At 37.4% G+C, this 25,434-nt stretch overlaps 1 protein-coding gene across 2 annotated transcripts in view; it reads left to right on the top strand.

Annotated features, from left to right (window-relative positions):
• The window catches only part of Fhit (fragile histidine triad diadenosine triphosphatase), a 1,324,198-nt gene that overhangs the window by 25,411 nt on the left and 1,273,353 nt on the right, over nucleotides 1-25,434 (top strand). For both annotated transcript variants that reach the window (XM_042680219.1, XM_042680218.1), the window contains exon 2: nucleotides 15,268-15,316. The gene's annotated coding sequence lies outside the window, so the exon portion shown is untranslated. The remainder of the gene's footprint in view (nucleotides 1-15,267; nucleotides 15,317-25,434) is intronic.

Genomic DNA, 25,434 nt, shown 5'->3' with positions numbered 1-25,434 from the left:
TGGAAACTAACAATAATTTGTCTTAAGCTCTCTTCTCCAGTACAGACGAGCTCTTTCCTGTGTTTGACATTAATCTTGCCTTTGTGAGGTAGGGACTTGTACTGTCTCTAGCTTCCTAATGAGGGGCCTGCCCTCAGAGGGGGAAAGCTACTCGCGCTAGGTGACAGCTAATAAGGGGCATGGATATTACATTAGCTTTATAAGTTGTTGTAGCTAATTAACACAAACTTGATGGCTTAAAACAACAGAAATTGTCTTGAAGTTTTGGGGGTTAGAAGTTCAAAATTATGCTTCAGCAGAGTTGATGTCCCTCAGTAGGCTTTGAGGAAGAATCTTTCCTTGTCTTTCCCAGCTGCTGGTAGCATTGTAGCTGCCTCACTTTTCACCTTATTTGGCTTTCTCTTCCATCCATCTCCAAGTGCATCTACCTCTTCCTCCTAAGGACACTGGGATTACTGAGGATGACCTCATCTTAAGACTCTATATGTCCAAACACTCTTTGTTCCTAGGCAGGCTTCAGGGATTTAATGCTGCCATGTTTTTGGAGGGGCCACTGTTTACCCTGTTGTAGACTGTGACTTCAGATTCTAGAATCTGCCGTTGCTTCCATACTATATCCTATGAATTGCCACAGGGAAAGTCCACTTCTTTTCCACATGATAAGTAAAGACTGATTTCTCGCTCTGTGTTACACCTACACTGTCTTGCGCAGTAAGTTCCCTAGAGGAAGTATTCAATGAATGGTCCATTGAATTTATAGCACATTTTTCCTTTCTTATTGTTTTTCTTCAGGCGGAATATTCCCAGCTTCTTTATGCCATGTTCAGACCCCCTCCCACCTTTCTACCCTGAGCTTCTATTGCTCTCCTGTAGGTCTTTTCTAATTAATCCAGTATTCCTCCTAAAATATGCTTTCCACGTTGCTCTATAGATAAGATCTAAATAACAGAATAAGTAAAAGCTGAATTTTACCTTTTCCTTCTTAGGGAGAAAAAAAAAAAGAAACAAATTGGTATGACAGATCAATAGGAGAATTACAACTTTATTTAATATGTTTTTGGGACATAAGGAGATAAATACTCAAAAATGAAGTACAGTAGAATACTTCCTTATATGTTGAAGAACAGCAAATGGTAGATATGGGACAATGCAGAAGGGCCTGGGTTGGGGGAAGTTAATTGGGTGGAAAAATAACTAGGAAGAAAAGAGTAAATGTAACAAGATCTGTTGAGAATTCACTCCATCTCAACTTCAAGTCCTGCTATTACTTTCCTTCTTATAGATTCTTTCTTACTACTTTCCTTTCATATCAGAGTTTTAGCTCTTGCTTTCAGGAAGAAAATTTACCCTCCTCTTATACCTACTGGTCTTTTTTTTTGGTAAAGTGCCTTTCTTTATGCTAATATGGCATATTTTGCTACCCTCCATAAGTAGAATTGTACTGTTAATTCTCAATGGTTTGTAATATATATTTCTTTATAGCAGCTATAAATGTGTTCATTTTAGAGAAGGTACTGAAGACATTACTGGTAGTTAAGAGTTATGGACATTAAAACAACAACAACAATAATAACAAACTTTCCCCACATTAGTAGCCCTACTCAGTCATTCAGGCCAAATTCAACCCTTCGTTATGCTAATGCAGTTTTTATTGATTTTTGGATTCTGGGTATGGATTTTTGAGTTTGGAAAGAAAATAATCCAAATGACATGCTGGGATTTAGTAGAAAGGGCAAGCATACCCATGAATATATCTGGTTTTTCAACTCCATTCCAATTTGTTGATCCTGTAGAAAAAAATTGTGTGCTATGAAAAGGATGATTGGTGATCCAAAACAATTTTCTGCAAGAATGAGTTAGGATTTTCATGATCAGATATTAGAGAAGACAACTTTTCCTTCTTTATTTCCACTCGTTGTGGTGTGTAGTTGCTTCACTCTATTTTCAAATTGACACATAAAAGTTATATATATATATATTCATAGGGCATGATGTGATGTTTCAATACATGTATGCATTGTGTAATATTCAAATCAGGGGAAGCATATCTATCTCAGTCTTTTTTTTTTTCCTGTAAATTACATTTACTAACTGCTTGTGTTAATTTTCATGTTCACTTTCCTGAACAAATTTATACTCTTGGTATTGTATGTGCTGCAAGTTTCAGTGCTGTCAAAACATATTTTAAAAAATAACCCATGGGTTTTAATCAGTACAGTCAAGATAAATTAGATTTTAAAAAAAGTATATAAGATCAACCTTAGTATGCAGATAAGCACAATTTTTTGATTATGATTAACTTCTGCTCCTTTGGCAAGATAGGGCACAGTTGTACTGATGTTTAAATTTAAGAAAATATTTAATTTTTTAATCTAGGGGTTGAAATAAAGGAAAGAATAATTAATCCCAGTGGTGGCCTCCATGGATTCCATTGTGTTTTCTACTCCATTGTGTTTTCTACCTAGCCTTGCTGCCTTTAACCTAGTGATTGTTTAAAAAGTCCTCTGTGTGACATTTTTCTTCATATCTTTCTAGTCTCCTCTACACTTAAAACCTTGGCTTAAATGTTCCTTCTATAGGAAAACTGCTATGACTCATAAGACTTGGTTATAAGACTTGCTTAGTTTTTAATACTGTAAACTCCCTTAGTATCTTTTCCTTTGCTCTTTGAATCTTTTCTAACATTAATCTCAGTTGCACTTTAATCTTAGTTGCCTCTCACCCTTGACTGTGAACTCTATGAAGGCAGGGACTGTGTCTGCTTTTAACATTCTGCTATTGGTATCTAGTTCAGTATCTGGCCCATACTGGGTACTAAATAAACATTTCATGATTCATTGGCTGAAAGCCAAAAAAGTCACTTAAGAGTGTGTTGAAATAGTCATTTTAGCAATGTTTAGCACTAAGATAACAGCACTGAACTCTCCCTTTTATTCCTTTCTCTTCCTCTTCCCTTTTCCCCTTTTTCCTGTGTGTGTGTGTGTGTGTGTGTGTGTGTGTGTGTGTGTGTGTGTGTGTGTGTGTGTGTGTGTGTGTGTGTGTGTGTGTGGTGTATTTTGATTACCACTGCATCAACTCATTGAAGTAGAAAGAATAGTTGACATTCTGTTTTAAAGTGACCAAGTATTTGACCCACTTCTTCTCTAGTAATGTCATCACGATTGTATCTCATTGCTGTGGATTCTTGGAGGCTGACAGGCGGAACAAGTTGCTTTAACACACAGTCCTCATCTGTCATACAGAACAGCTTGCAGATTCATATTATGTGAATGAAATATGAAGAGAGGGATATTTTTCTTCGTTGGCTATCAGGGTAATTGAAAGTAACTATATCGGGGCATAAGGGGAAAATGCAGGAAAATAGACTGCCTTTGTGAAGGGCAACTCATCAGCACTCAACTGCAGGTGTTCCGCTTCATCTCTGTGAGTGCAAAGGATCAGGGATGTGTTTCCTGTTATTGAAAGACCTGAGATTTTGCACCAGCACATCCTTTCAGTAAGGAGAATACCTTGGTTCACACTGCTACCCTCCAGCTGCCTGATAAGCTGGCACCACCATCATGTATGGAGGGGGCTCTCCGTGGGACGCTCGGCATGAACCCTGAGAATTCTTTAGCTGCAGAAGAAAACTATTTTAGTATTCCAGATCAATAAACTGTAGTAGAAAATTGGAAATGCGCTATGAAAAATCATTAAGCAGAGAAATTCTGTTTCTGAGTTTCGGATCAGAGGAAATAAATAACACTTGACTGCTCTTATAGTTTATATTTTACAGGCTTGGCCCTGGTGAAATGGAATATCAGATAATACTGTATCAATGACACTTTGCCTTCTAAATGATTTGGGTCCGTAGATAGCAATTGTGCTTTACAGGGTTATTTTAGTTAATAGGAAGCTTTTTGTTTAACACCGGTGAAAAGTTCTTAACGTGGTGACAGAAAGCAAGGTACAATTCAGCAGTCATTCAAGTCATGACTTTGTTATGTTTTGAGATAGCTTTAAAATCACTTAGTTGAATATAACTCTAAAGTACTGTAACTGCCAGGTTGCTTTATCTAATTTATGAACCAGAGGCAAAGGAATCAACAATAACCCTCCATTTGCCATTATTAGATTAGCTATTACTGAAACCACAGAAAGTATATAACCCTTTACTTTGTGTTCACTTGAATTTGGTTATTGAGCTTTGATGGAACTTTCATTTAACCAAATGCTTTTGTTTACAATGATATGCATGTTAAATCTTTTGTGTTCAGAATTTGATATGACCATTTTAGTATATGACACCCCACAAAGACATGTTAAAGTTACAGATTCTATTCATTTGTGTTCTCTCGGACATTTTCCATTCAATTGGTTAGGGTCTTATTTTGCTCCCTGACATTTTTAGATTTGTAAGGCCTCTACATTTGTAAGAATATAACCAGGCATTAACAAATATGAAACTACTCATAGCAGCTCCATAAAACTGATTTTTCAAAATTAAATAAGCATCTGGTGGTCTGAAAATGTTTTATACCTGGTATTTAGAAGATATTTTGACTATTGCCAAAAAGAATCAATTTCTTCATGCTGTCTTCCTTCCTGATGCCGTCATATGCCACTGTGTTATGTAGACCACAGGCTCTGAAAGGAGACAGATTGAATTTGCAACCATACTTTGCCACTTATATGCCTGCACCTCTTGGACCTCACCTCTTAGGAAGGTCAGTTAACTATAATTACTCTTTCCTTAGTATGTAAGAGACTTCAAAATTGTACTTGTCTCATAGGATACATGTAAAGTCCTCAAATGTGATTGTTAGTATCATTAATGCGAGTGTGTGTCTCTCTGTGTGTCTATTTCTCTGTGTGTTTCCATAGTCTACATGTTGTCAATTTGAGTGAAAAAGTATTCTAATATGGGTTATATAGTAGAAATACTGCCATCTTTTCACTCCTTAAGTTCTGGTATCATAGCCGTATCTACAAGTAACATGGAACATAGTTTCCATTTTGGATCTAGTTAGACATAGCTTGAAAATGAATTACCATGGCAGTGGCCATCTCAGGTATTGAGATCCATACATCAAAGAAGGATTACTTTTAATTTTGGATTGGCATAAAAGCTAAGGAGAGGAAGATTTTAAGTATGTGTAAGAAACATGTGAACCTTCCAATAGGAAGACATCCTATTGATTCATTGTTAGTTTTTCACTGTTTCATGCATCTCTGAAGTTTTTCTTTGTCTGCTCTAGAATATATGGTTTGCATTTTCACCCTTTCTTTCATTTCTTTCCTTTGTGTTCATTTTTTGGGAGATAGTAGAGGAGGATTTGGATAAGTACACACAATTTTGCCAAGTTTCTTTTAGACCTGTAGCCCCTAGAGAATAAATAGGAAGTCAGCCTGGGAAATTGACTCTCTTACATTGGTTTTCATTGAAGTTACATGTTTTCTTATGGAGAGTGGGCTTTTTCTCTACATCAACACAATCTTCTATTAAATTGAATAAGTCGCAGAAGAATGAAAACTTTTTTTTTTTTACTGTGACAGTTTCAGCAAGAATAAATGTTAAGCCCATGGTTTTGGTATAATGCAAAATAAGATAGCATTTAAACAGTCAGCATCATATTGAAAATGCCCCTCACTTGAGTCAGGGATTGGGGACTTACTGAGATGCACCATCTGGCAAAATATGGAAGGCCATTCTTGTGCCAACTGAAAAAGCTGCATCAGTTCCAACTTCGTGTATTTTGCACATTATTGGATGCCTTGCAAAACGTTTATCACTTTTTAATTAGGAAGGACTAAGGGATTTGAGTACCCTAAAGAAAATGTCAGCAACCCAAAGATAGAAAAATTATCCAATGGATCATAATGGGCAGTAAGTATTTAACTCTGAGTGTGCATAGGGAGCAAGGACAGTTTCATCTTGGGGTCTATAAGGAAGATGTGGGGGTGGAATGTCCTTGGTCTATCTGGAAGGAACTTAGGGAACAGGTCTTTCTCTTATTCTGACAGTCTCCTAGCTTGTTTCTCCTGCAGCATGGCTAGTCCTTGAAAGCACATGGCAAGAAATCAACTTGGTTCTGCCTCTTGGCCTATCATGTAAACTGTAGCCTGTCATGTTCATTAAAATGAAAATTTGTCGAATGGAATTTGCCCGACTGGCAGAATAGTTTAAATGTCAGATGTTGTTAGGCTTGGATATAAATATTATGTTTCTATTGTTAATTAATTGCAGTGCCTCAGTACCAGTGATCCAAAATCCAATTTAGTCTGCAATAGGCCTGTGGATAAGGGCCAGAGATAATGAATGAAGAAGAAAAAAAATGCATTCAGAGTTCCCATTGTATCTCTATGTCTTTTTTAGAAAAACAGCAAGTTTTGGTGTGTCACAGTGGTTCAAGAGATACAAAACAGAACAGAATCAAGCCTCATTGTCTTTTGAAATCTCTCAATTGGTAGTGTCGAACCCGTTCCACTGCTAGCCCTATGTCTGCCTCAGCGTCTACATTCTTTTGTCTTTTCTTGATTTCTCCCCTTCCCAAGTCTGTTGTGCTCACAAATCATTTCAGCATTGTATCATTGAAGTATGTAGTGCCACATTTCTCCCTATTTCTCTGCAGTGTTCATTTTCCTCTTTTCCTTTTGCTAGCAATCCTTCTTTTCTTTTTCTTTGCATCCTTTGTTTTGGTCCCGAGGCTCAGAAGCCTGTCTGTCAAGTCTGACACTGTTTGTTAAGATCATTTTGCTTCCAAATTGAGCTAGTGGCTGAATATTACTCAGAATAATTTGATAGAACTGTCTGAATTAGAAAGGAGAGCAGAAATTTTGCTGCTGGTGCTCAGACCTCAAAATTGACTATTACTGCATATCCACGAGCCAGCAGGCGTTGTGACCACTATTCTCAACCAATATTTTGTTGAATACTTGCTGTGAACATGGCTAGGAGCCCTGTCACCTATGTGAGTTCCAGAAGCATGTGGGTATGCCAGGCAGAAGAGGACTAATTAAGACTTTGGAAGGCAGGACCAATGTGGTCCAGTGGTCAGGGACCTTCATTTAATTCCTGGCATCCTGGCCCATGCCAACCTCATTCCGCCCCTGCGATTATACCAGCCGAGAAGTAGAGAAGGGAAGATGAACTTTGGTCTGCTCTGAGTTCTCCTGTCCAGCAGTGTCTGTCAGATTAAAAATGAGAGGGAAGGAGGCCAGCAAGCTTCCAGATGGAGAGTTCAGAGGAGGGCACAACCAGACTCCCTCTCCACAGTGACGTAGCTGGGCCATTCCAACCCTGGGCCAGGAGCCAGGAGGAGCACAGACTGTTTGCTAACCCTGCAGTTGAGCAGGGGCCTGGAAGTCATCTTCAATTTAGGGTGGGTGCAGATTCAACTGGCATACATAGGCTATGTGGTGGAGGCACAGCATTTGCCTCCAGGGTTGGGTCAGTCTGCTCGGAGACTGGGTCCTTCATCCTGGCCTTCTCTTAAAGGTGCTTTTGTCATATCGTGTACGCTGGGGGTAGAGTTGGCAAGTGCAAAAACCAAATGGAATGCTGGCATTCTCAGCTTGTCTGTTTTCTTCCTGTAGAATGAGGCAGCCATGCAGGAAAGGTGACCTTAGATAGGCTGGATGCAGTGGTAACAGCAGTGGCCATGTGTCCTTGGACTGACTCAGATGTGGACAGCAGTTCCAGGCAGCAGGGGCTTGGTGAGGCCACGGCACACTGATGGCCACGCTCCATGCCTCTTAGCCCACCTTTCTAAGTGGTTTCAGCATGCCCTGAAAAACTATCCCATGTGGATGTGTCTGGAAAAGGAGTTTGCTCAAGTGAGAGTAAGTTTTTAGACTAAGGCATCTGGAAATGAAAGGAACGGAACAAATGAGATGAGATACAGAGTTACTGATTTGACCTTAAAATGAATTATTTTAACACAGCGTCTGCTGTGTTTATGTTTTAATCTCAAAGTTTATGTTCATGTTAATTTATGTTTATCTCAAAGTTGAGCCTCTTCCCCCTGCTCTCAAAATCAGGCTAGTAGTTTGAGTAGAACCTGTGCTATTGGGAACAGAAGTGTTTGACTTAAAATGTCATCCCATTCTGAGAAAACATACTGGGGCTGTGTTAGGGCATCCCTGTGCAAATGTCACATTGTCACAATGTCTTCTCCTGGGATTAGGTTAGTACTTTCTAGTCCTATTTGGTGGTCAGATGATGCACTGACCCCCGCATTGTTAGGGCACCAAACTACCTCAGGTCATGCTCCCCGAGATTTCATGGAATTTGATTTGTCTGTAACTCTATGAATTTTGAGATGCTAATTATTGGCTGATTGGTATTCTGTTCCTCAGATGTCACCTAATGATTCCCCAGATCTTGTGCTACTTGGCAGATTTACTTTTCCAATACTTGGCAAATATGACAGTATTGAACAGGTGTGGCAGGGGTGTGTTTTATGTGTGTGTTGTCTGTGTCTGTGTGTGTGGCCACAGTAGGGCAGGCTTCAATAGATATCTTTTTTGTTTTCTGAAAGTGTGAAGTACAAAATAAGAGAAGAGAGAGAGATACTAAGCTTTAGAATTTCTAATCATGTTCATCAATAATAGTAATAAAACTTGTTTCTTTATTATGCAAATTTTATTCATTATCTGTTGCATGCTGGATGCTGTCCTAGAGTATATAGTCTCAGTCAGTAGTTTGAATTGTTGAGCTTGCTCTATAATGGAAAGTCTTTCATCCACTTGTTTTTGATAATATTGATTAGGTTTCCAGATGAACCACAAAGCTAAAAATTATTCTGGTCATTCCTTTTGAATTATAAGTATATTTGAGTTTCACAAATTTTACAGCTACTTTGTAACAAATAGGCACATACACATTAGAATATGACTTGGAAAATATATGAGAAGTGTCAGATATTTGGGGTCTTTGCTACTGTTTCTCATGAGGGTCTAATTCAGTATGCAGATTCTCAAATACTTCCATGTGTTTTAAATACTAATTTATAGGTATTTTAACTAGTGTTATGTTTTCCAACTGCCTGTTTTTCACCGATATGTAGGAAAAGGTTTTAGAAGGTTTAAGACTCTTCTCTTAGTTGAAAATTGGCTATCATTTGAAAGAACGTTGCAATAATTTGTCTGCAGTAACAGCTCACTGAATGTAGCATAAAAATGAAAATTAGGTCTGAAATTATTCAGTGTCTTCACTGTTGTACCTGAATGCAATCCTCTTTCCTAGGTCTGTAGATAATTGTTACAGACTTAAAGGTCAATACCCAATCCCTCAACACAGCAGTTAAGTCAGATGAGGGCTACAAAATGCAACAATAGAGGCAAGTCTCTGGATTCCAGTCAAGCTTGTCTAAAGTAATGTGTTTTTGAGAAATAGGATTCAATTGGAGGAAAATGAATCACCAAAGCAAGTCTTTCTATGTGAGAGATGTTTCTTTAAATTCAAGCCAGTTTTTAAGGGAGCTGAAGGCTGAACCATGGATAATGGCTCGTAAAGCTGTGAAGATCCACCAAGATAAGTCAGGATATTATTTGTTTTGTTCTGTTCTGCATCCATGTTTATTTCTTTTAGGGGAGCTGAAGCTATAACCTCTTTGGATACATTCAAATCTAATTTATTTTGTAGAAGGTTATATGAAGAAGGTAGGCATTGGCTGTTTAAAATAGAAGGTGAGTGAGTTAGGCATGGGGAAAAGGGCAGGAAGTATAACATTGCAGCTGTACGTGAAATATTTTCATGAACTGTACAAGTGTAGGGCCTTGGATTTGGGGGCCAAGGAAAACATAAAAAAAGAAAAGGTTTATTTGATGAACTATTCCTGACTTTGTTTCAAATGTCATCCTTACTTATGTCTCCTTTGTATGGTTCACACACCCATCCACATCCATATGCCCCTAGTCATGTTCAAGTATGGAGACTATAGAATGTGCTTGTATTTATTTATTCAACAAGTTTTGTTTTATTTTGTTGAGGCAGGGTCTCACTATACAGCTCAGGATAGTCTCAGACGTGCTCAGATGCCCAGGCTAGCCTCAAACCTGTGATCTTCCTATTTTAGCCTTTGTAGTGCTGGGATTACAAGGGCATACCTCCATGCCCAGCTCAACAACTATTGAGTGATTGTGGATAGTAGGGTAGAATCTGGAGCTTCCAGTGTAGGAATAAGGTAGATTGATTTGAACAATAAATACTACAGGTTTTAAAAAGTTTAGATTATAATTAAGGTAAGAAAACATAAACCCAAGAGAAAATAATGCAGTACATATGAGAGTTTATTACAGGGCATTGTAGAATTAAGGTGAGACAAGTTTAAGATCGGTCCTCTACCTGTCCTTTTCAACCTCCTCAGGAATATTTTACTACTGGTTATCTTTCTCCCTATTTGTATATTGAACCTTGTTACCCAAATGGATCTTTTTATCATCCAGATATGGGTAGATATTTCTGTTTTTTTTTTTAAAACATGAATAAACCCTCTGGATTTTGGTTCCCTGTCTGCTAGCTGCCACTTGCTTTCCTCCCCTCACAACCAAACTTATCTCTGATTACTATTACTCATTGTCTTCATTTAATGATTTCTACTTCTTTTTTTAACCATCTCACAATTGTATCCTGTCTCATCAATTCTCTTTGTATTCCTTGATGGCCTTCTATTGGAAATATTCAGTCTTTAATCATGTAACCTTTCTGTGACCTATAAGGTTTTAGTTAATTTCTCTGGCTACTTCCAACTTAGGATAACTTTCAAATACCCTCTCTCAGCTATAGACCTATAAACCTTAGCTGGACATTTTCTTATAGTTATTTCTCTGGCACTTCAAATCAAATATTCACAAGCAAACAAGTGATTATTTTTTTTGTCTCCAGATGTGGGTTGTCATGCAGTGGGTTCTTTTCTATGTCAGAAAGGGAAGGTGTCATATAAAAATTTTCAAACATTAGGACTCCCCTCCCTCCCTCCCTCCCTCCCTTCCCTCCCCTCCCTCCCTCCCTTCCCTCCTTCCCTTCCCTTCCTTCCCTCCCTCCTTCCCTCCCTCCCTCCCTCCCTTCCCTCCCTCCCTCCCTCTCTCCCTCCCTTCCTTCCTTCCTTCCTTCCTTCCTTCCTTCCTTCCTTCCTTCCTTCCTTCCTTCCTTCCTTCCTTCCTTCCTTCCTTCCTGCTTTTTGGTTAGTCATGGGGCCTGAACTCTGGGCCTGGGTGCTATCCCTCAGCTCTTCAGCTCACAGCAAGTGCTCTACCACTTGAGCAACAGCACTACTTCTGGCTTTTTCTGCTTATGTGTTGCTGAGGAATTGAATCCAGGGCCTCATGCATGCAAGGCAAGCACTCTACCCTGAGCCACCTTCCCAGCCCCAATTTTCAAACTTTTTTAAGATCTCATTTTATAATTGATTTTCAACTTGAGTGTAATATAGTAAGAAAACTGTTAGTTTGGCTAAAGGTTTGTCAGTCTTATCTTTTCAAGGAATCAACTTTTTGTTTAATTTATTCTTTGTATTGCTCTTTTTAGGACAATAATTTAATTTTTGCCCTGATTGTTCTTATTTCTCTTCATATGCTTGTTTTAAGTTTGTCTTGTTCTTGTTTTCCTAAGAGGTTGAGATGCATCTTTAGGTAATTTATTTGTCATTACTCTTTTCTCTCTCTCTCTCTCTCTCTCTCTCTTTCTCTCTCTCTCTCTCTCTCTCTCTCTCTCTATATATATATATATATATAGTGAAAATACTGTACAGAGGGGTTAGTTACATGAGCAAGGTAATGAGTACATTTCTTATCAAGCATTGTTGCCTCCTCCTTTGTTTCTCCTTACCATCTCTGCCCTCCCATCACCCTACCCCCCACCCCACCAAAGTTGTAAAGTTCGTTTTTCGACATAATGTCTTGTACATCTCATTGTTGCAATGGGTCCACCTGTAACTCTATTTAAACAATTTGTTTTTTCCTTCCCCTCTCCAAATTACACCAACATCAAATACAGTGAAAACAGGAGTTATACCTTGGGGGAGGGACATACAAAGCAACAAAGAAATCATCTTATAAATATGTTAGAAACAATAGCAAGAAAGAAAAACCATTCGAGTCCTTATCTTGGGGTTCATTGTTGGTTGTAGGGCTTGAACTCAGGGCCTAGGCTCTGTTAGAGCTTGACCACTTTGAGCCACAGCTCTGCTTACAGTTTTTAGGTGGTAATTGGTAATTATGTACTTTCCTGCCCTGGCTGGCTTTGAATTGGGATCATTTCAGCCTCCTGAGTAGCTAGGATTATAGGTGTGAACCACCAGTGCCCTGTTCTGATTTTTAATGTAGACATTCATGGCTATAAACTTTCATCTTAGCACTGTCTTAGTGCTCATTTAATACTCCCAAAGTTTTTGATAAGTTGTGGTTTCATTTTCCTTTGTTCTATGTTTTGTTTTGTTTTGTTTTAGTTGTGGGGCTTAAACTTGGCCTGAGCGCTGTCCCTGAGCTCTTTTGCTCAAGACTAGTGCTCTATCACTTTAAGCCACAGTTCCACTTTCAGGTTTTGAGTGGGTAATTAGAGATATGAGTCTCATGGGGACTTTTCTGCCAGGGTTGGCTTGGAACCATGATCTTCCTGAGTTACTAAGAATACAGGCATGAGCCACTGGCGTCTGGCTCAATGTTTTTTGTTTTTGTTTTCTAAAAAATTTTCCTCTTATATTTCTTCAATCACTCACAGATCATGCAAAAGTGAATTGTTCAGTGTCTGTGTTACAATATTTTCTGGGTTTTTTTGTCATTGATTTCTCATTATTTTACTGTGGCATTTCCTTTTTTTTTTACATTCATTAAGGTGTACTTTATATCATAAAATATGATCTATTTTGGAGAAAGTTCCATGGATTGCTCAAAAAATGTGTATTCTAAGGTTTTCCGGTGACTTATTATATAGATGATTATTCTATTTAATCTGTATTAAAAGTTAATTCTTACGTTTCCTTATTGTTTTTAAATTTGGTTGACCTAGCTATTAGTCAAAGTAGGGTGCTTAAATTCAGTCATTATTTGTGTGTTGGGATCTAGGTTTTTGTTGTTGCTGTTTTTTATCTAATGATGTTTCCTTTATGAATTGTACAATATTCATGTGCATATATTTACAATAGTTAAATCCTCTTGATAGATTGTTTCCTTTATTAATGGAAATCACTTTCTTTGTCTCTTCTCATTTTGATTTGAAGTCTGCTTTGTCAGTTATGAGTATGGTTGTTCCTGATTGCTTTTAGGCTGCTTTTGCTTAGAAAAATATTTTTCTTATCCTTTCACTTTAAGCTTGGATTTGTTAGTGAGGTGCATTTTTTGTTAGTAACAAATAGTGGGAATTGATTTTTAATCCTATCCTCCAGTCTGTCTTTTGATTGGAGAATTGAATCCATTAACATTCAGAGTTACTATTGAGAGATATGTTGTATATTCTGCCATTTTGCTGTTTTTCTGGTATTTTATTTTCCACTCTTCAATTGCTTATCTTTTGAAGAGATTTTTTTTCTCATATTTCCATCATTCCACCACTACTTCTTCTGTGTATAGGGTTCCTTCTGCAGTGTTGTTTTAATGGCCATAGATTGCTTTTAATGTTTTTGTTCATCATGAAAGGCTTTTTATTTCTCCTATGAGAAATTTATTTCTTCTTTTAATTTCTCCTATGAAAACAGAATAATGAAACCTGTTGAAACTGTTCTAGGAAGCAGGGAGGGGAATAAGGGGACCACAGAAGAGATGGATTTGATTAGGATACATTGTATGCATGTATACAATAAAATACTTTTGTACAACTAATATATGCTAACAAAAATGGGAGGGGAAGAATATAAAAAAACAAAATTTTGATATCTGACATTTTCTTTTGTTCACACCACCCTTATTGTCTAATATATAGCCTGTTTTTGCTTGTGTTGCAATCTACTTGTAAAGAATGCCTGAGTCATATACATGTGTGTATATAAAATGGTATATCAAAGGTATTTTAGATTTACAAAAACAATTCTGTTTTTACAAGGTAGTTGCATACAACACATTTTCTCTGTTCCATATGTTCTTACAGGTTATGCAAGTCTTTGTTTCCTTCCTTTGAGTCAGGTTATAAGTGTGATTGTCCTGTCTACTAAGTACAGGTGAAAAAATGGTGTTTAGTGACTTTTGAGCCTTGAGTCTGGCCTGGTTCCCTCTGTCCTGGAATTTGTGTCTTTGGTATCCAGTCACCATGTTTGTGGAGCCTCAAGCTACAGGGAGAGGCCATGTATAAACATTCCAGCTGACAGTTCCAGCTATGGTGTCAGCTAACTCTCAGCAACAACTGGCAGATATGTGGGAGATGAGCTTTTGGATAATTCCAGCTGTTGACTTTCAAGTCTGCCAGTTAAGACCTTAGGCTTTGTAGCATTCAGAAAAACTGTCCTTCTGGTTATTTTTGATATAATGTCTTACTTTCCCCCTGGGCTGGACTAAACTGATTCTCCTATTTATATTTTTCTGATGTAGTTAGGATGTTAGTCATATTGCACTATATCCAGTGACTGATCTATCTTGCACACTGCACTTTTTGTCTGCGCTGGTCTTAAACCTTGATTCTCTTAATCAGGCTTCTCAAGTAGCTAGCATTACAAGCATTACAATAATTCTGGTCATTACAAGTATGAGCCACTGATACCTGACTCTGCCTTTTAATAAAGGTATTAGGATTTAATCGTGGTATCTCTATTGTAATGACCGTATCTGATTTTATTCACCTTTTTTTTTTTTTTGTCACTTGTGGGGCCTGAACTTGGGCCTGGGTGCTGTCCCACAGTTCTTCAGCTCAAGGCTAGAGCTCTACCACTTGAGCCACAATGCCACTTCTGGCTTTTTCTGCCTATGTGGTGCTGAGGAATTGAACCCAGGGGCCTCATGCATACAAGGCAAGCACTCTACCACTGAGCCACCTTCCTAGCCCCTTATTTCACCTTTTAAAGGCCCCACCTATAAACAACAGAGTTAGATTAAGTTTCCACAAACTTTTGATACCTCACAGTAGAAATTAACTTTCTGCACATGATCCTTTGGAGGACGCTCAAATCATATTCAAGCAATAGCAGACTGTCTCTTATTGGCTGCTTGGGCAGAAAATATGACACACAAGTTTTATCAACGGTTTATTTGGCTAACACCACATACCATCGTATATGGAAATTCTGTTTAGAAATCTGGAAAGAAAAACATTTGATATTTTACTCTCAGACAACTCAGTCTTTCATTTTTCTCTCTCTGTAGCTTTGGAGCTTAGCAGAGAAGGGAAATCCATTGAGAACAGTCTGTAAAGGTAAGTGTATTTATTACATGGCCTTGATAAACATTGCCTTTACAACATTGATTTTTCTTTTATTCAGAGATTTAAACACTTGGATTAAAGATATAGCTGACAGGACAGGTTCCTTAACCACCTGCTGTCCTCTCTCATAGGCAAAAGTGCTGAGCAATAGTTAGCTGAAAGCAGGAGGAAATAAAATGATGTGCTGAGGGTAGCCAAATGCAATTGTATGCTTGCTGACTTTTGCTTTCTTCTCAGCAGTTAAGTCATTCCAATGGAGCTAAGTTTACTAAGATTAATGCTAGATGGAAAAAGAATGCACTTGTACTACTTCTGGTCAATAGTTAAATAAAACCAGCTGGCCAAATAAAGCATTGAAAATAAAATGCAGAGTGGCGTTTCAATTCGGTTGGATGAAATTTATCGTGAAAGTCAGTTGTGCAGTTGTGTTGAAGGAGCTAGTTTTGTAAAAAGGGAGAAAGCCAGTCAGCTTGGTAAAGCTAATTGCATTCTACCTAGTCACTCTGAATCCTAAGTGATTTACAGGAAATGAACTTCCAAGGTTGGAGCAATTGGAAAAATACCTACTCAGCCTCCTGTGAAACATTACAATCAAGTCCATTTTTACATGGAAAAATGTAATTGTTTCCTCTTTGCTAGGTATATTTATAAGCCCACCTCTGTACAGCATTGTTCTTGATTCATTGTTTAATTTCTGTTCTGCATGAAGTATTTTAATTTAGAGAATTCATTCTGGAAAATTATAGGACTGCAGTTTCATCAAGAGTCTTTGGTGGCCAGGGTGAAACATGCCATAATTCTACATTTGTTTTTATCATCAGTTATGTTTTTGACAAATTTAGTTTCTTTTCTGTCATTTTTATTACAGTAATCATGACTGTGACCACTTTAGTTAATGTTGAAAAGCCATTTTGATTTACCTTATATTTTAAGTTATTCTTAACTTTATGACAAATCTGTTTTGGAGCCTCAGTTTTTAATGTTTATTTTACAAGGGAATTGGAAATTCAACCCATTTTTGAACAGGCCAAACATGATCCATGATAACTCTATTATGGGGATTTGCTTTGGGATGACCATACTCTGATATCTGAAAGCTGGTTGGCTTGGAATTTTGCTAAAATGATTAGCTATTAATAAAGAGAATACTATCATATGAAGCAGGTCATTCTTATTTTTGAATATGGCTTTCATATTTCTAGATCATTGTGCCACTTCTTGGTATAAAATAGTATTTGAAGCTTTTAGATATAAATATTCATGATGTATTGGAGTTAATAGGTAGATATATTTATGGTACCTGCAGTCCTCTTGAGAGACGTTTTCACAGTAGCACATCTATTTTCTTTGTCTCATTGAAAACTGTTAGACAAATGCTCTGAAGTCAGACATGGGGTTCAGTCCTGATTTGGCTTTTGGATCAGGGAAAAATTATGTTATCTTTTTGTATCAGTTTCCTGATGGAGATGATACTCTTAACTGCCTTTTGTGGTTATTATGGAAGAACAAGTCCTGATCCATGATAGATCAGCTGTCAGATACTAGTTGCTGCTCTTCTTGTTAATATCATCTTCATAATCATCATCATCACTGCCATCATCACCATCGTCATCATCATATCATCATTGTCAGCATAAGCACAGTCTTATTCATTTGTTCATTTTGAGAAATCTTTCTAGGAACAGGATAAGGTTTCCAAAATGAGCATGTTGTTACCACAAAAGAACAAATTCTGCTTTGTCCTTAAAAATCAAATGAAAAGCCAACTTTTAGCTAATATGCTAAATGGGGCTTCTGGAAGTGAAAAATTGTGAAGTTGAAGTTTTCAAAGCATCTAGGAAATTACCTTTGTTGTAGTTACATAACTCAGGTAAAGAGTACATTTCTTTTTGGACAATGTCACTCCTTCCCTCCTTGTCTCAATTTAATTCTTAAAGATTTGTTTTTCAGAGAGAGAATATGCTTTCCCATTTTTCCCCTCTGTCTTGTACCTTCCTTTGGAGGTACTTTGTGTAGTGAAACTATAATCATGGACCTATACTTAGCCTATGAGTTTGTATTATGACCACAAGCTTGGTTAAGTGCACGATCCTTTTTTAGAATATGAATCTTTAGCTAAGTTGTCTTCCTTTGTCCCTTTTTGGCTGTGATCTGATGATATATGCTATAATAAAACCACAGGTGGTAGCTCCTATTTCTGACCTCTATGTATGTCTGGACTATTGATAGTCTCTGAACCTTGTTTTCCAGCTTTCCCTGGATTCACAGAGCCTCTAATTTCCCTCTAGGAATTTTTTTTAATTAGCGAATTGTTTTCTGTTGCTTATAACTGCATAACCCTGATGGAGTAGTTTTTATGATAAGAAACTAGATTTAGAATAAATGGGGTAAGTTTGAATTTTTTACAATTAAGATACCATTCATTATTTTCTTTAATTATATGCAAAGAGCTGAATGTTTTCTAGTAGATTAATACTGTACATGTAGAGTTTTCAAGTAGGTTCTTAAAAATAAGCAATTGAGCTGGGGGCGCATGGCTCATACTTGTAAATTCTACTTATTCAAAAAGGCTGAGGGATGAGGATTGTTGTTTGAAGCCAGCTTGGTCAGGAAAGTCTGTAAGACTCTTATCTCCAATTAACCACCAAGAAGTCTGAAGTAGAGCTGTGGCTCAAGTGGTAGAGTGCTATCTGTGAGCAAAAAAAACCCAAAACCAAAAACAACTCAGGGACAGTGCCCAGGCTCTGAGTTCAAGTCATAGGACTGTTATACACACTAAAAAGCTGTTTTGCTCTATGCTCAGTACTTTTGAATTGGGTAACACCTTTGACTACTTTTCTAGCCCTCAAAAGGATGTGTGAGTATGCAGGAGTGTGGCTGGAAAAGAGAAGAGAAGTGGAGAGGACATTCTTCTCAGTTTCTAGTGTTTTTGTCTCTTAGTAGCAAGGACATTATGATTTTTTTCCTTCCCTGAACATTTCAAGACAAAATGGTTAGACTCTGTATTCTTTCTTCTCTTTTCCTCTGATTTTAATTCATAATTTGAATATTTTTGTTTTCCTTCTGAGGCTAAATAAATACACAAAATAAAATATCACTGAAGACTCTATTTCTTTCATCACTGGCATTGCTTGCAGTTTACTGAGAATAGAATGGGAATTTTTCTCTTTTCTTCCTGGTGTCTTGTATGTTGAATATTTCTGTGATCTTCACAATGCCTAGAACACAGTTGATTAATGCTTTTCCTCACATGAACATTAATTTGTCCTCCAACTGTGAGTACATAGCATTACAGCATTGTAGGGTGGGAATAAACTTAGCTGGTATTAACTAGGAAGCACACTCTCTCATTTTGGCTCTGTCACTTGCTTTGTGACTCTAGGTGAGATTCCTAACTTTCCTTAAGGTCTTATCTATAAAATTATTTCTTTCTATATCTATAACATTAAGATATCTTTTTCCTTAAATAGTGTAGAGGATTTTTTGAGAATCATATAAACATAAGACATGTAAAAGTCTTTTTCAAATTTTAAAGTCTTATACACTATCATGTATTGTTATTATTCCATTATTTCTCCCTCCTTCAGATCCCAAGTAGATGAAGACCTTGGGAGAGTGTTATATGGGCTGAATAGGAAGGTGAGATAAATTAACCATAACTCTTTATAGTACTTGTGCTAGAAGTCTTCCTTTATACTCTCTTCTCTTTCTCTGCATGGCTGTGTGTCCCAGGAAGGCCTACCACTGCTTTCAAGCATCCCTTAGATGCTTGCTTAGTGGATTTCCTTGGTATTAACCTCTGAAAGACACCACACAGTTGGAATTTTATGTTGTTCGTACTTTCTTCTGGAATACCACGGCTCTTCGGTGGCTGTTTCTCTCAGGAAGGCTGCAGTACCTGCCTAGGGTGCTCTTTTACAGTCTAGCTGTTTCCTGGTATCTGATAACTACATATTCCTTTCCAATTCTAATCCTGAGTATTAACAGTTAATTTTTTGTCAATTCCAGGGGCTCAAACACCCTTTATTGGGTTTATTTCACCCTTAAAGTTACCTCAGTTATTTGAACTTGAAGGTGCCATCTTCTCCCTGCTGTAATCTTGATTTTATAAAGGACTTATTTTTTCCTTTGTATTTTTTTTCTGCCATCCTCAAGTTAATTCAACAGATATCTTTTTAGGATATATAATATATTAAGGACAATGTACATGTTTATTGAATACTTTGAAGAATTGACATTTAAAAATCAAGTAAGTTTAGGTAAATTGAAAAACTTTATATTCGCCCCAGTATTAAGAAATGCTGTACTTAGATACATTATGAATTACCCTTACGTTCTTTTTCTTTTGATCAAGGCAACATATTGGCATAGTTTAAAGAAAATATTATTAAGAAGTAAATAGTGAAAAACAGCAACATTTGTCCCTACCTTTCTCCCTCATTCAAATCTTCTCCTTAGAACTATTAGCGTTTAATTCTGATAAATTACATGTTTATATATTTTTCTCTAATATATCAATTTTAGCAATTACTTTCTGCTGCTCCCTATTCCTACTACTTCTGGTCCTCATGGCCTCGTAAATTAGTTATATAACAAGTTCTGTTTAAATCAGTAGATAATTACATTATCATAATAATGTAATTATTTTTACTGCTGAATCAAGTGATATAGTAGGGATGGGTATGTTTCCTTTAACATATAAGTTTTTGTGTATTTTAAAATTAATATGTGCTTTAAAAATTGTTTCCTTCCCTAGTGCCTTCTATTAAGAGCTGCTGACATCTCTATTTTATATGTGGGACATACCAGTACTTCCATTTTATTGATATGAAATGGAGGCTTATATAACTTGTGGAGAGCAACAAGATGGGAAAGAATGGGGAAGAATGAAGAAAGGGTTACACTGTCATGAAACATTGTACTCATAACCAGATAAAATTGTAGCCCCTTTATACAAATAGTTAATAATAACAATTTAAAAAAGTTTGTCTGGAGTACAGTTACATGTTAGAATTGGGATAAGGCTCCAGACATTATTTACAGATATTGCCAACAACTGAAGAGTTGTTATCCTAGTAACTATCTTAAAAATGATGTACACCTGAGATCAGGACTAAGGATTTGTATTTTAAAGAGCTCTACAGGGGACGCTAGGATTGTAAGTCAGTACTTACCTACTGCATGCAAGGTCCAGGGTTTGATCCCTGGCACTGGAGAAATACAAGACATTTCACATGTGATTTGCTTGATCAGCAGAATTTGATGCCATCTGTTCTATCTTTTATCATTACAATAATCACTCACCTTCTTGATTATTAGGACCACTGTCACTATTACCACCAGCAGTAATAGGACTGTCTTGTTCAGTGCTCATAGCTGAGTAGAAATCTAAAGTGTCTTAAAACAGCTTCTTTTTTTTACCTCATAGATAAGGTCATATTGATAAATGATACAGGTAACAGTTTATTTGGTGATTTTGGGGTTTGGCAGGTGTCCATAAAGGAAATGTGCCCCATAGAAATAGAATGTAAGTATTTCGCAGTTGACTTGGTTGTTACTTTCTCTGGTACAAATACAATAAAAAAACAAACAAACACATTGTCCCTGAATTTAACCCTGACCTTAAAGGATTCATCTTCCCCACCTTTGTTTCCCTAAAACAAAGTCTAGGGGGAACACAAAGCTTTTGTGAAAGGAAAACTTTCATGTCTTTGTTTTGTTTAATTCCCATCCCTCATTCTTCAGGCTTGTGGCATTTCTTGTTTATCAGGCAGGAGAGAAGCAGTAAAATTTGGCCTGGGGTTTTCTCATCCCTAGGTGTGAAATTATTTCAGAACTATAGTAATAATACTTTGCATTTCTATCATGATTTTATTTGAAGATCTTAAAGTGTTCAGCTGGTGTTAATAGAGCTTCATAGCACCCTCTGAAGCAGGTAAGTATTATTAGAGAATATTTCCTCCAAGAACATTTTCACTCACATTCCATGTGTGACTTGAAATTCTTTTGTATTATTTGGGAATCTCGACTACTTAAAGTGCCATGAATACAGAGCACTTCTTTTCTTTATATTCAGGCACTAGTAATTCCCAGGACACAGAGGGGACTAAATGAGTATGGCATTATTTAGAAAGAATTAAAATATTAGCAGTCTGTTATTGCCTTTTATCTGGTACTTTAAGAGTATTTAATAATGTTTATTCACCATGGAATATTCTGTTTTACCATTAGTTTTCCTCTTTTAAGGCAGCAGAATTTTCAGGAATGAATATATTTACTAAGTTAGAAGTAAGTAGCCTGGGCATCTGATGTCATTTAGGAGCTCATGATATACAAAGCCAAGAGAAATCACCAATACAGGTTGTTGAGTTTACATTCTGACTGAGTTTATTCTATAAAATTGTTTTGGATGTTGTAAGCATGATCTTTTAAAATCACATATGTGCACATCCTCATTTTCATTTTCTTTTTATTTTGAGGAAGAAAAAAAGTTCCACCTCAGTAGTGTTTGTGGGTTTTCCACACTTAGAGTCATTGACACAGAAGTGCTACCGATTTGTCACAACACAGATATTCAGAAAAAGGCCTCTGATCTCCATTTTACTCTTATCACGCTGTTAGCCCCCTTACCCATGCAGTGTTGCCTGGCATTGTTGTGTCTTTTTAAAGGAGGGTTATCTCTTCACAACGGCTTCAAGGCCAAAGTATTTATTTTCCTCAAAAGTCCTTTACTCCCTAGAGTTCTTCCAGGAAGCAGATGCCTTTCTCTGCTAGTATAAGTAACATCAGAGGAAACAGAAGTTTTGTTTTTGTTTTTGTTTTTGTTTTGTCAGTAGTGGGGCCTGAACTCTGGGCCTGGGAGCTGTCCCTCAGCTCTTCAGCTCACAGCAAGTGCTCTACCACTTGAGCCATAGCACCACTTCTGGCTTTTTTCTGCTTAGGTGTTGCTGAGGAATAGAACCCACAGCCTCATGCATGCGAGGCAAACACTCTATCACTGAGCCACCTTCCCAGCCCCAAGGTAAGTTTTAAGTAAAGCAAAAACAATCTAAACTTGTCTTTGTTCCTGTCCTTTCTCCTGAGGGAGAGCATATTCTTTTCACTGAGTTTTGGCTGTTGGGTCAAAACCTTAATGGGGATGAGATGTCAAGGTCATTGGGGATTGCTTTGTGATATCTTATCCTTCCAGACATGTTGCTGTGACAAAGGTGAGTTCATGACAAAGGTGAGTTCGTTGAAGTTCATGAAATGAGGAAAGAAACCCACACTCAGCAGGGATGGTACAAAGTACCAATGGGTGTTTTTAAGTTTATGCTGTCTCCCCTAAGTCAGCACTGAGACAGGGCGAACCTCCCAACAGTCATGAGATGCTTCATGACTCTTATGATGAATGTCTCCATCACATGATTAATCCTTTTACTGACATCTTAGTTGTCTTTTTTGAAACATTCACTTGAGATCAATCATTTAAAGATTTTGGAGAATGTTGGCAGAATTATGAATCTTTGTACCATTTTCTCCTGAGTCTTGGCTCAAAGGAGGCCACATAAATTTGCTGCTAATTAGGTGAAGATAGATTTATCACTAAAGATAGTTTTGGCTGAAAATTTTTAAGAAGTCAACTTAAATGGTTGAAAAATAAGGCATTTAAGAGGAAAAGGCTTCCCTCCCTCTCCATGTCTACCCGCTGGGCCCCTTGGATATTATGATTGATAGGAAGGCTCTACCAAATCCTGGCTCTGCAGGTCTGGAATCCAACTGAAATCCACTTTTCCCTGGTGTCAAGCAACTGGGGACCCACCAGGGTGCCTTTGATGGTTGTCACTGTGCAGCAGGGAGATGATTTTGAGTGCTAAGCTGGTGACAGATTGCTAAGCATTGTCAATTATTTTGTGAATTGCTCTACCAACTTACATTTGAAAATCCGCAAAATAAAACTCATTAGAAGAAAAATAAATTTCTCAAGGAAGAAGACCCTCCCTCTGGGGTGCCGCTATAGCTATAGCTTTCAGTGGCTAAATGATGTCGGCAAATTTCTTATATATTGCTGCTTCACATTTGGGGTAGTCACATGCAGACATGGCAATATCCATTGGCCAAAGAGACTCTTTCACCTCTCAAAGAATGTCTCCTCAGTCTTGTTTGGTTGACTACAGCCACATACTCCTTCCTAAATTAGACACTGACATCCAGAATGTATGTATGTATATATGTATGTATGTAAGCATGTAAGTATTTGTGTGTGTGTGTGTTTATATATGTTTTGGAGTATGGGTCTCTGGCTGTGGCTGACCCTGTTAGGCTGCTCCTAGGAACCACAAGAATGGATATCTGAGCAGCTACAAACCTTTCTCTATTTAAAAGTCATAAAATAGAGATTGATCTGCACTGGAATGTTGCCTTTCTTGGACACAATGAGACAGGTAAATGGATAAGCACATGGGCTATTTAGTATTTCCTAATGAGCATTTAATTGCCTTGGGAACCATAGAGCCTCTAGTCTCTTCTCTCTCTAGACTGGCTTTTCTGTTTCCTTCCTCATATCCACTCCAACATAGCTATCCCCATTCAAGGGCCTGAGAGAACTCACTGGAATTCCTGCAATTCCTCTTTCTTGTAGGAAATACTATGAGTGTCTTGAGGTAGGTCAGGTGCCTACCCCTGTGGCCAGAGTACCTGGCCCACCTGGATATCTGCTTAGTTAATTCTACTTAATCCTACTTAGCAGATTTGAAAACTCTGTAGGATGGTGGAATATAGGGCAGGCAAATCAATTAAATGTCACTTTGCAGATTGTGCATCTTTGATATTACTTGTACAGTCTCAATGATATAAATAAGTTATCCCCTGGGTTGTTTAACTGAGTATGAATACCCAGTACAAGATACTATATACAACAAGAACTTAAGAATAAGTGATGGTAATAACAAAGCTGAATGTGAGGTATGATGTCCTTGTTTCTCGGTGGTACCTGTAAATTATATTTTCTTCATGGAATTGCTTCATTTTGCAGATGAAAAACCTTTTTGTAAGTGCCATTTTATGTATATTTATTTAATTTCTTTATTTCCATTTTAAAGGTGATAAACAGAGGGGTTACAGTAACATATCAGATAAAGAGCATATTTCTTTTTGAACAATGTCACTCTTTCCCTCATTCTCTCCCAGTTTTCCCCTCCTGTCCTCACCCACAAGTTATATAAGTCATTTTCCACATAGTGTCTAGTGAGTATCACTGCTGCATTTGTTCACCATTTGTCCCACCATTTCTGTGCCCCTCTTTGCCCTCCCAAAGACAAATAAATGAGCAGACAAGACAAAAGGAATACAGCATTTTTACAATAAAACATGTACAAAAAAGACAAAAGGAAATGTAAACAAAAACAGCAACAAAGAAAAGCAAAACTTTAGTTTCCATTTCCTGGAATTATTTCAATAAGTATTATATTACATGATCAGATGCCTATAAGTCTGAGCCTTTGTGGTCTGCTCCTAAGAATATCCTACTTTGGTCTTGTGTGTGTGAATGCCTAGAGACATTTAATTTAGCATGTCTCAGTGTATTTTTTTTTTCTTTTACCATCCAGTATATTTACTCGTAAATTTATAGGCACATTCTAGGTACCGCTTATGAGGGGAACCATGCAATCTATATTTCTTTGAGTCTGGTTGACTTTGCTTAATATAACTTTTTCCAAATCTTTTTATTGCCTTATAAATGGTACAACATCATTCTTTCTGATGGATGAGTAGAATTCCATTGTATATATATATATATATATATACCATATTTTCTTGATCCATTCATCCACTTAGTGGCATCTGGGTTGATTCCATATCTGGGCTATGGTAAACAATGCTGCAGTGAACATGAGATTGTGTTGGTAGCTTTATTGTGGTCTTGTTTGTGTCCTATCAGATTAATGCCCAAGTGTGGAATTGCTAGGTCATAGGGAAGCTTTATGTTTAGTCTTTTTTGTTGGTAGTGGTGATGATGGTATTCATGGTTCTTGAACTTTGGGCCTGGGTGCTGTCCCTGGGCTCTTCAGCTCAAGGTGAGCACTCTACTACTTGATCCACAGCGCCACTTCTGGTTTTCTGGTGGTTAA

This window comes from Dipodomys spectabilis, unplaced genomic scaffold, assembly GCF_019054845.1.
Source record: "Dipodomys spectabilis isolate Male_0828 unplaced genomic scaffold, ASM1905484v1 ptg000054l, whole genome shotgun sequence".
In the NCBI taxonomy this organism is placed as follows: Eukaryota; Metazoa; Chordata; class Mammalia; order Rodentia; family Heteromyidae; genus Dipodomys; species Dipodomys spectabilis.
This window is presented reverse-complemented; position numbering and strand designations above follow the sequence as displayed.